Here is a 7,518-nt window from a genome sequence, read left to right as displayed (position 1 = left end):
ATGGGGATGGGGATGGGGATAGGGAGGCTGCTCTCAACTGTCGGGACAGCTTGTGGGAGTGGGAAAGCAACTGGGCACCAGAAACAAAACCAGTAAAGCCCATTATGAGACCCGCCTGGTCCAAATCCTGCCCAGGAATTTCAGTGCTCTTTGTGCAGTGCCAGACCCAGCTCCTGCCCTTTTCCGATCCTTAGCTTTGCATGGGGAAGCTGAGGATAGGGAAATAGCATTTATAGAGAGTAGAACAGCACAGCTCCTGAGCGGACTGCAGTTGTCTCTGTAACAGAGCAGAGCCCATTGCTTCCAGCCTATAAATCCTGATCCCAGAGGAAGCAATAGTAAGTATTTAAATATATATGCATTTGCCCTGCATTAATTTCCTTTCCCAAGTGACTGGTGACATGAAGGATTGTAATAGCAGAATGTATTTTTAATGCATTTCCTGCAGATTTCTGCAAGGCAATCTAATTCCTGAGTGGGTTTAGTTGCCAAAAAGACTGAGGACTTCATAAGCACTGGTAATAGGGCTGGGTGGGTTCTTTTAATCTACTGTCTTAATGAGCTCCATCCATCTCTCTGATTAGATTAATCTCATTTATTTTAGCCAAGCCATCTAGCTGAAATCCCAACAGAGGAAATTGGGATTTTGAGTTTCTCAGGGTGGGCGCTTTGAGTGTTAGGCAGCAAACTCCATAGGGAGACTTCCAATTTGCCCTTTTATCACCTTGGAAATTTGTAACCCTGGTGATCCCATAGGAAAAGGACCATTTGGGCTGCAAATCTACCTCATTGATGAGGAGCTGTGGAGAGCCCACACAGGTCTCCTCTGCCCTGCTTGAAGCAAGTTCCCTAAAAAATTAAACCCAGGCTGGTGCGGAGGGCTCAGCTTTCCAAGAAGGCTCCCATTGTCCTGGCAGGAGCAGAGAGAGCTCCATGGCTGGACTTCCTTACCTGTGGAATGGCCACGCTTTTGCAGCCCCACTGTCATCACTGTGCTGGACGCAGCAAGGGGGAGAGCCTGCCAGTGCAAACAGAATACCTTCCCCAGGGAAGGGGAAATGGATTTTTTGTTTAAAAGATGGCAATGTTTTTCCAAGCCTGATGAATATGAAAGTCCCCATTTAAAGGAGTTGAACCAGTGGAGAAACTGGTCACTGTTTGCACACCCACGCGCCAACTGAGGAGGTGGAAGCAAACTTCCTGGTGTATCCCAATCCAACTGGGAGTGAGGCACAGTGCTCCAAGCTGTGAGCTGCCATGCTGAGCAGCTGCAGAGGGCTCTCTGTGAAAAAGCAAACCCCGTCCCAACAGGAGAGGCAGAGCCCTGGTGGTGTCCCAGCCCTCACTTCCAAAACGGGACAGAATTGGAGCCTGAATCTGTGGCTGTTAGAAATTTGCCTTACAGGAGGAAGGCAATGGGGGTGGAGGGCAGAAAGCGTTAGCAGGTGTTTTGGGAGGGTGTGGAGGGGAGGGCAGGGGAAGACTGGAGTTTTCCTCTGCCCAGTCCACCAGGAAAGCTATTTTTGCAGGAGTTCCTGGGTGCCAGACAAGGTTTGGATTGTTCCCAGGCTGGATGCTGGTGCAAATACATGGTCAGACAGCTGGATCCTGAGGAGCTCCCAGTGTCCCAGCAAGTATGTGAAGGGGTATTTTACACCTTGTCCAGGTGAGAGGATGTCTTGTTGTTGGGTTTGCCGTAGTCCCTGATTTTGGTTGGGAGTCCTCTGGAGAAGTGGGTGCCTGCTGCAGTGCTGCCCTGGTGTGGGCATGCAAGGTGTGTATGTGCCCATAACACACCATGTGCTTCACCAGCAGCTATCTGTCAATTCCCTGCTCCTCATGTGGTGCATGATCCTTCCTGTGGACATGTCTGAGCTATGGGAGCAGCCACTTGGAGCAAACCACCCCTTGTCTCATCCAGCCTCCTGTGGGCAGTGCCTGGTCTCAGGGTGTTCCAGACCAATCTGTCATCTGTGTGTTTAGGGATGGGTTGGTGCTGGGTAAACTAAGGCTTGGAGGGGCTTGGTTCATGGTCACATGGGCAGCCTGACCACAGCCGAGGCATTGTGACTGGGAGTTGTGCATGGAGCTGGGGAGATGCTTCTTGTGCCATCTCACCCCACTGGACACCTCCACACCCAAAATTTGGTTTGGGCTCCCTGTGCAAAGCAGTGGGTTGCTGCTGGTGCTGCTGGCTCTGGATAATCTTTGTATTTGCTGACTTGACTTAATTGTTGCTTGGTGGAGAGCATGGGTCTGGGGAAGCTGAAGGTACAGGGAGGCCCAAACCACACACAGAGCTTGGGGAGGGATTGTGATCCAAAAAAAAAGTTCAAAGGTGGTTTTGGCTTAATGTGGTTTATCTAGATTGCTTTATGTTTGTTAATCTGGATTAACAGAAATTCTCTTGGAATGGCTGGCTGGGGAAGGGTTTGCTCAGCTATTCTGACAAGGACAGACTTTTCCAAAAGTGAAAAGTTTGATCTGGGAAAAAAAAAAGCCAGGTCCTGTCTGGCATGAGTACATGGAAGCCTTGTAAGCAGAACAAGGCTGTTTCATCCCTGCTGCCCACATCCAAGTGCCCCTGGCACCCACAAACACTAATGACTGATCAACTTCCCCCACTACCATGGAGGATTAATCCCCCCGTTCTTCCTGGGGTGATGTGAGCCCCTTTTCCGGCTGGCGTGTGGGATGGCACAATTAATTAGTGAACTTCAAGGTAAATTGGAGGTCAAGCCCAGATTTGAAAGTGGTGCTGGGTGTGAGCGTGACCCAGGGAGCCATGTGATGTGGGCGACGTCCTGGGGAGGCAGGTGATATCCCTGTCCTCTCCTTTCCCCAGGGCTGGGATTAGGAGAGATTTTACAGCTGAGTGACCAGCCTCATGGTGAGGTTTGGTTCACAATGGCTCAACTCCCAGCCCCTTATCAAGGAGACTTTTGCAACAGTTTGTGCCTGTGTGGGACCTGTCCCTGGGAGGCACCACCCCTTTGCATCCATAGGGACTTTCCACCTTGAGAACAGGCAGAGAAACACCCAGTGTGAAACCTGGAACTTGTGGAGATGGGTGGCAAAGTCCAGTCCTTTGGACAGAGTTATCTAATGGTTGAACCTTCGCCTGCCATCTGGGTGCACTTTCTTGCTCTTCAAAAGTCTTCTCATGCAGCTTTGGGCAGGTCCTTGCAGCAGATGCCACATCCTTCCACCAGCTGCCTGTGATCAGGGTTGCTTGGGTGCCACAGGGCTGGAGACTTCTCGGGGACCAATGGATCAGCTCCACGAAGGGCCCAGCTCCAGCTCTCAGCAGCCAGGAGCAGCAGCAGGCAAGCAAAGCATTCCTACAGAGCCGGGATGGGAGTTGTAAGCAGGATCTGGGGCCTGCCCCAAACCCAGAGGACTCCCTCCTCCCCCTGCCCGTGCAAACACCAGATTAACAATTTATTTGACATGTTGCGGCTGGTTAGTTCTTCACCCACTCCCCTGATCAGAGGGAATAAGTGTTGCAGTGTGCAATAATGTTCATTTCAGGTGAGGGTAAATATAGAAAGGAAAACCTGCTGAGAGCAAGCCATTTATTCCTGTGTTTGGAAGCCTCTGCTCATAAACAGTCAGTCATGCCCATTTGGAAAATCCCAGTGTGGTTTTCTTGGCCATCCTAGAAGAACATTTACTTTCCTGTAGGTTAAGAAGTCCATTTTAAATAAAAAAAAATAATGTCATCTCACTTCCAGCTGCCCTCGGGCATTTAGGGCTTGTTGACACACTAAGGCCGCTCTGTTCTCATGCAAAAGTGGTCTGATGCAGGAATTAGGAAGGAGATCCTGCAGGGCTTCCCCAGCTGGTTGGGCTGTCAGCCCCTTGTTCTTTGGGTTCTCCTTGTTCCCCTTGGGATTTTATCAGATGTTTAAGCAATGTGTAGGGTTAAAACCCCCCAGTTTTTGGGGGTGTGGGTGGGTGTGGATTCAGGGAGGTGTTGTGGGTATCCTGAGAGCCCCAGAGAGGCTGGGGCAGAGGGATGAGCTCATGCTGGACCAGAAAACCTATGAGGATTTTTGGGAGAGTGTGCCAAAGGCAACTAGACTGTGCAGGCTGCAGGAGTATCCCTCAAACAAGCCAGCAGCCATGGTCAGCCCGTGGTGACCTGCTGCAGCACAGGAAAGACACCCCAGTGCTGTAGGAGGAGGCTGAGGAAGGTGGGGAGCCCCTGGCACAGCCAAGCTCTGCCTCTCTACCCCAAAAGTGGCACCGAGGAGCCGTGCGGGAGAGCGAAGCCGGTTTGAGTTGGATGCCTGCCCCCATTGGCTCCGCGGCTGGCACCAGCTTGCTCCTTCTTCTGGAGTGTTCTGCAATCAATCAGGATCTCTCCATGTTTTCCGACAGGCTCGGGTTTTGCCTTGGTTTCCAAAAGCAAGACGCAGTTAAGTCTCTCAGAAGAATGAAATAATTAGCAAATGCCTTTGGTCAGGTCAGTGCCCTGAGCAGTGTGCCCATGCCTCTGCACCAGATACACGCTCAGAGAGGCTGCTCTTACCCTTCCCTAAATCCAGAGCTGTACATGCATCATCTAACAAAAAAGAAAGGGAAAAAGCCTCCCCCGGAATGCAGTATTGACTTTAACGGTGGCATTTGTGTAAGCAACAAAATATTGACGCAGTTGGCTGGGGTCTGGTTGGGGCTTCTGGAAATAAACTGCTGCCTTGTTAAATTGTAGATGGAAATGCAAGTGGGAAAATGACTGACATCTTACACAAGGCGGGCAAATAAAACCGCTGCTTTACTACGGCGTGAAAAAACTCAGGAATTAATAGGTCTCCTTCTGCTCCAGGGTGTTGGATTTATCCCCAAGTAAGATCCATAAACTATTTTAAGGAGAAAAGTGCTACTTTTAAACATGTGTGTCTGGGTCCTGGAGTTCCCATGGTGTCACAGTTAACCCCTGCCTTGTCATGGCTGTGGGCAGCAGAGCAGCTCCCCACAGCCCCCCACAGCCCCCCCAACCACCGTTCCTGGAGGCACCATTCTTTCCAGTGCACAAACACATCAACACCTGATAAATGATGAGGTCACTTTCAAAGGATGCTATCCTGCAATGTGTTCCCACAGCTTTTGTCACAAACGTGTTTCAGCCTTGACCTGGACTCAGAGCTTGATTTTACCAGTGTGGGACATCAAATGTATTTTTAAAAACCCACCTGCTCCAAAGCTTCATCTGACTCAAAGCAGATGCACCGAGCATTGCTGGGTCCATCTGGGGTGTGACCCAGCACACCCCAGAAGACTCCTTTTGACTTCAGTAGCTGAAGGCCTTTTATCATCTTCTATGGGAAATGTGATTAACAGAGCTATAGAGAGTGATACATCACTTTCCTTTCTACCCAAAGCCCCTTCCCTCTCCACCCACATCCTGAAGATCTCCCAGCTGACGTACATGTGCTCGTGGAAAAGCAGGATGAGATAAAAGCTGTCTCCCAGTGGCACAGGGTCCGACTCACCGGCAGCAGCGACACCAGCGTAATTATACACGCTCCAGTCTGATCTCCCAGTAATTATTCTGGAATAAAAGCCTGCCTATTTCTGCAAGACCTTATGTCACTTGGAAAGCTGTTATAAATTCAGCTGGAAAAAGGGACCCTTATTCTGGGATAAGTGTGGTTAGTGGTTAACGGGGAACAGGGCTATTCCTGGCCTTGCCATCAACCTTCCTGGTGACGCTGGGGTAAGTCACTTCACCTCAGTGTGTGTCACCTTCTCCTGCTGCAGACTCAGAATTACAAACAAGGGCTTTCGCAGGCAGCGTTTTGTGAAGCCCTGTGACTCCGGAAAAAAGGTGTCACAAGGTGCCAGACAATATCATTTAGTGGGATCTGGTGCTTTTTTACCCACCTTGGAGGCATCTGGATCCAACTGTAGGCTGGGGAAATGAGGGACGAGTGTTGGGGACTGGCTGAGCCGCATGAGCCTGGGCTGTTGGCGTGTTACTGGGAATACTGTGTTTTCCTCTCGGTTTTTAAAAATAGTCTATTCTGTTCCAAGTTGTAGACCACAGCCCTCGCTGGGGCATTGAAATGTCTGGGCTGCTGTTTTCTCAAGCCAGCACCTTCCAGTGTTCAGGGCGGGGATGTGGTGCCAGCATCCATCCCCACAACTGCTGGGTCTGGCAAAGAGGGGGGTCCTGCCCTGGACTGGCTGCACTGACCCTCTGGTTCTCGTGGACTGAAGGGAAAATCGGGTTCACTCTTGTGCCTGCAGTATCCCTGCCTGGTTCAATAGCTGCTTCTGCAAGTCCTAAGGGCCTCGGGGACTTTTGCTTCTCAGCAGCTTCTTGTGCAGCCTCAGAAACTGCTTTTGGCTCAGCATCACACAAGCACACACAGCTGAAGATGCAGCTCGTTCCTAGCACATGGCATTAAATCCATGCTAGAGGTGGGGAGAATCGTCTCGGAGGCTTTTATCATTCGCACAGACAGGCTGGCTCACAGTCAGAATCCATCTGCTTGCCAAAGCGGGTGCTGCCCACGGAGCAGCAGGACCAAGTTGCTGATGCAAAGAGGTGAAGGCAGAGCCTGCCCTGGCGCGTTCCCACGGCCCCCGTCCCTGCGCAAGCACCGGAGTGGGGCTCACTGCCGCTCAGAATTGGGCTGGAGCCAAGGAGGCAGAGGGGAAAAAGCCTTTTACAGTCCATTAGTGCTCCCCAGAGTCGCTCAGCCCCTCTGGTCGTAAAAGTGGTGGAAGCCACAGAAACATTACGGCTGGTCTGCAGAAGATGCCAGCCCACCTCCCGGCTCCCTGTCCCTTCCCAGGGGTTTTGCCAAAGTCGCTGGCCCTCACGGGAGCTCCTCCGGCTGCTGGAATTCCCTCTGGGAACCAGCTGGCAAAGGCTGGTTCCCTGTCCATCCCGAGCTCCCCCCAGGCAAAATATACATGGGAGGGTTCCAAGTGCAAATGTGTGTGTGCTAATAGGAACTGAATTGCCTCTTGCCCCGCAGCCTTGCAGCTTGAGGAAAACAAGGCAGGGGCTAGGAATGACCTCATATCGCCTCCCAGGGAATGTTTTGCCAGATGAAGGGGGGAGAGGCAGCATCAAGACAGCACAATGTATGTATCTCTCTCCCTGTGTAAACATCTCTGTAGCTGCAGAAACCTCTTAAAACCCCGAATGAGAGGAGAACAGCTGCTTTGATCTGTGGATGTGGTTGTTGTTTTCTGAGTGCAGATCCGTTCTTTTTTTAATTTTGCTTCAAATTAAAAAAATGCCTGTTGTGATCTTTTGCTTTTATTTCTTGGCGAGGGACCGGAGAGTGGTGCAGTAAATTTTCATGACTCCCCACGTAACCGTTTCAGCATGGCTGACAATTCCTCGCCGGCTCTTCAGCGCCACAGCACAATGGGCCGAATCTTCTGGCCCTACATGAAGCCAAAGCAAATGGATTTTGCCCAGAAGTGCACAACGGGGAGTGGAGGCAGCAGGGAGGAGAGTCCTGCCACTTCCTTCCCCGCCACACACACACACACACA

The sequence above is a fragment of the Parus major genome, chromosome 26 (assembly GCF_001522545.3).
Source record: "Parus major isolate Abel chromosome 26, Parus_major1.1, whole genome shotgun sequence".
NCBI lineage: Eukaryota > Metazoa > Chordata > Aves > Passeriformes > Paridae > Parus > Parus major.
The sequence above is the reverse complement of the archived record's forward strand: the minus strand, read 5'-3'. Positions refer to the sequence as shown.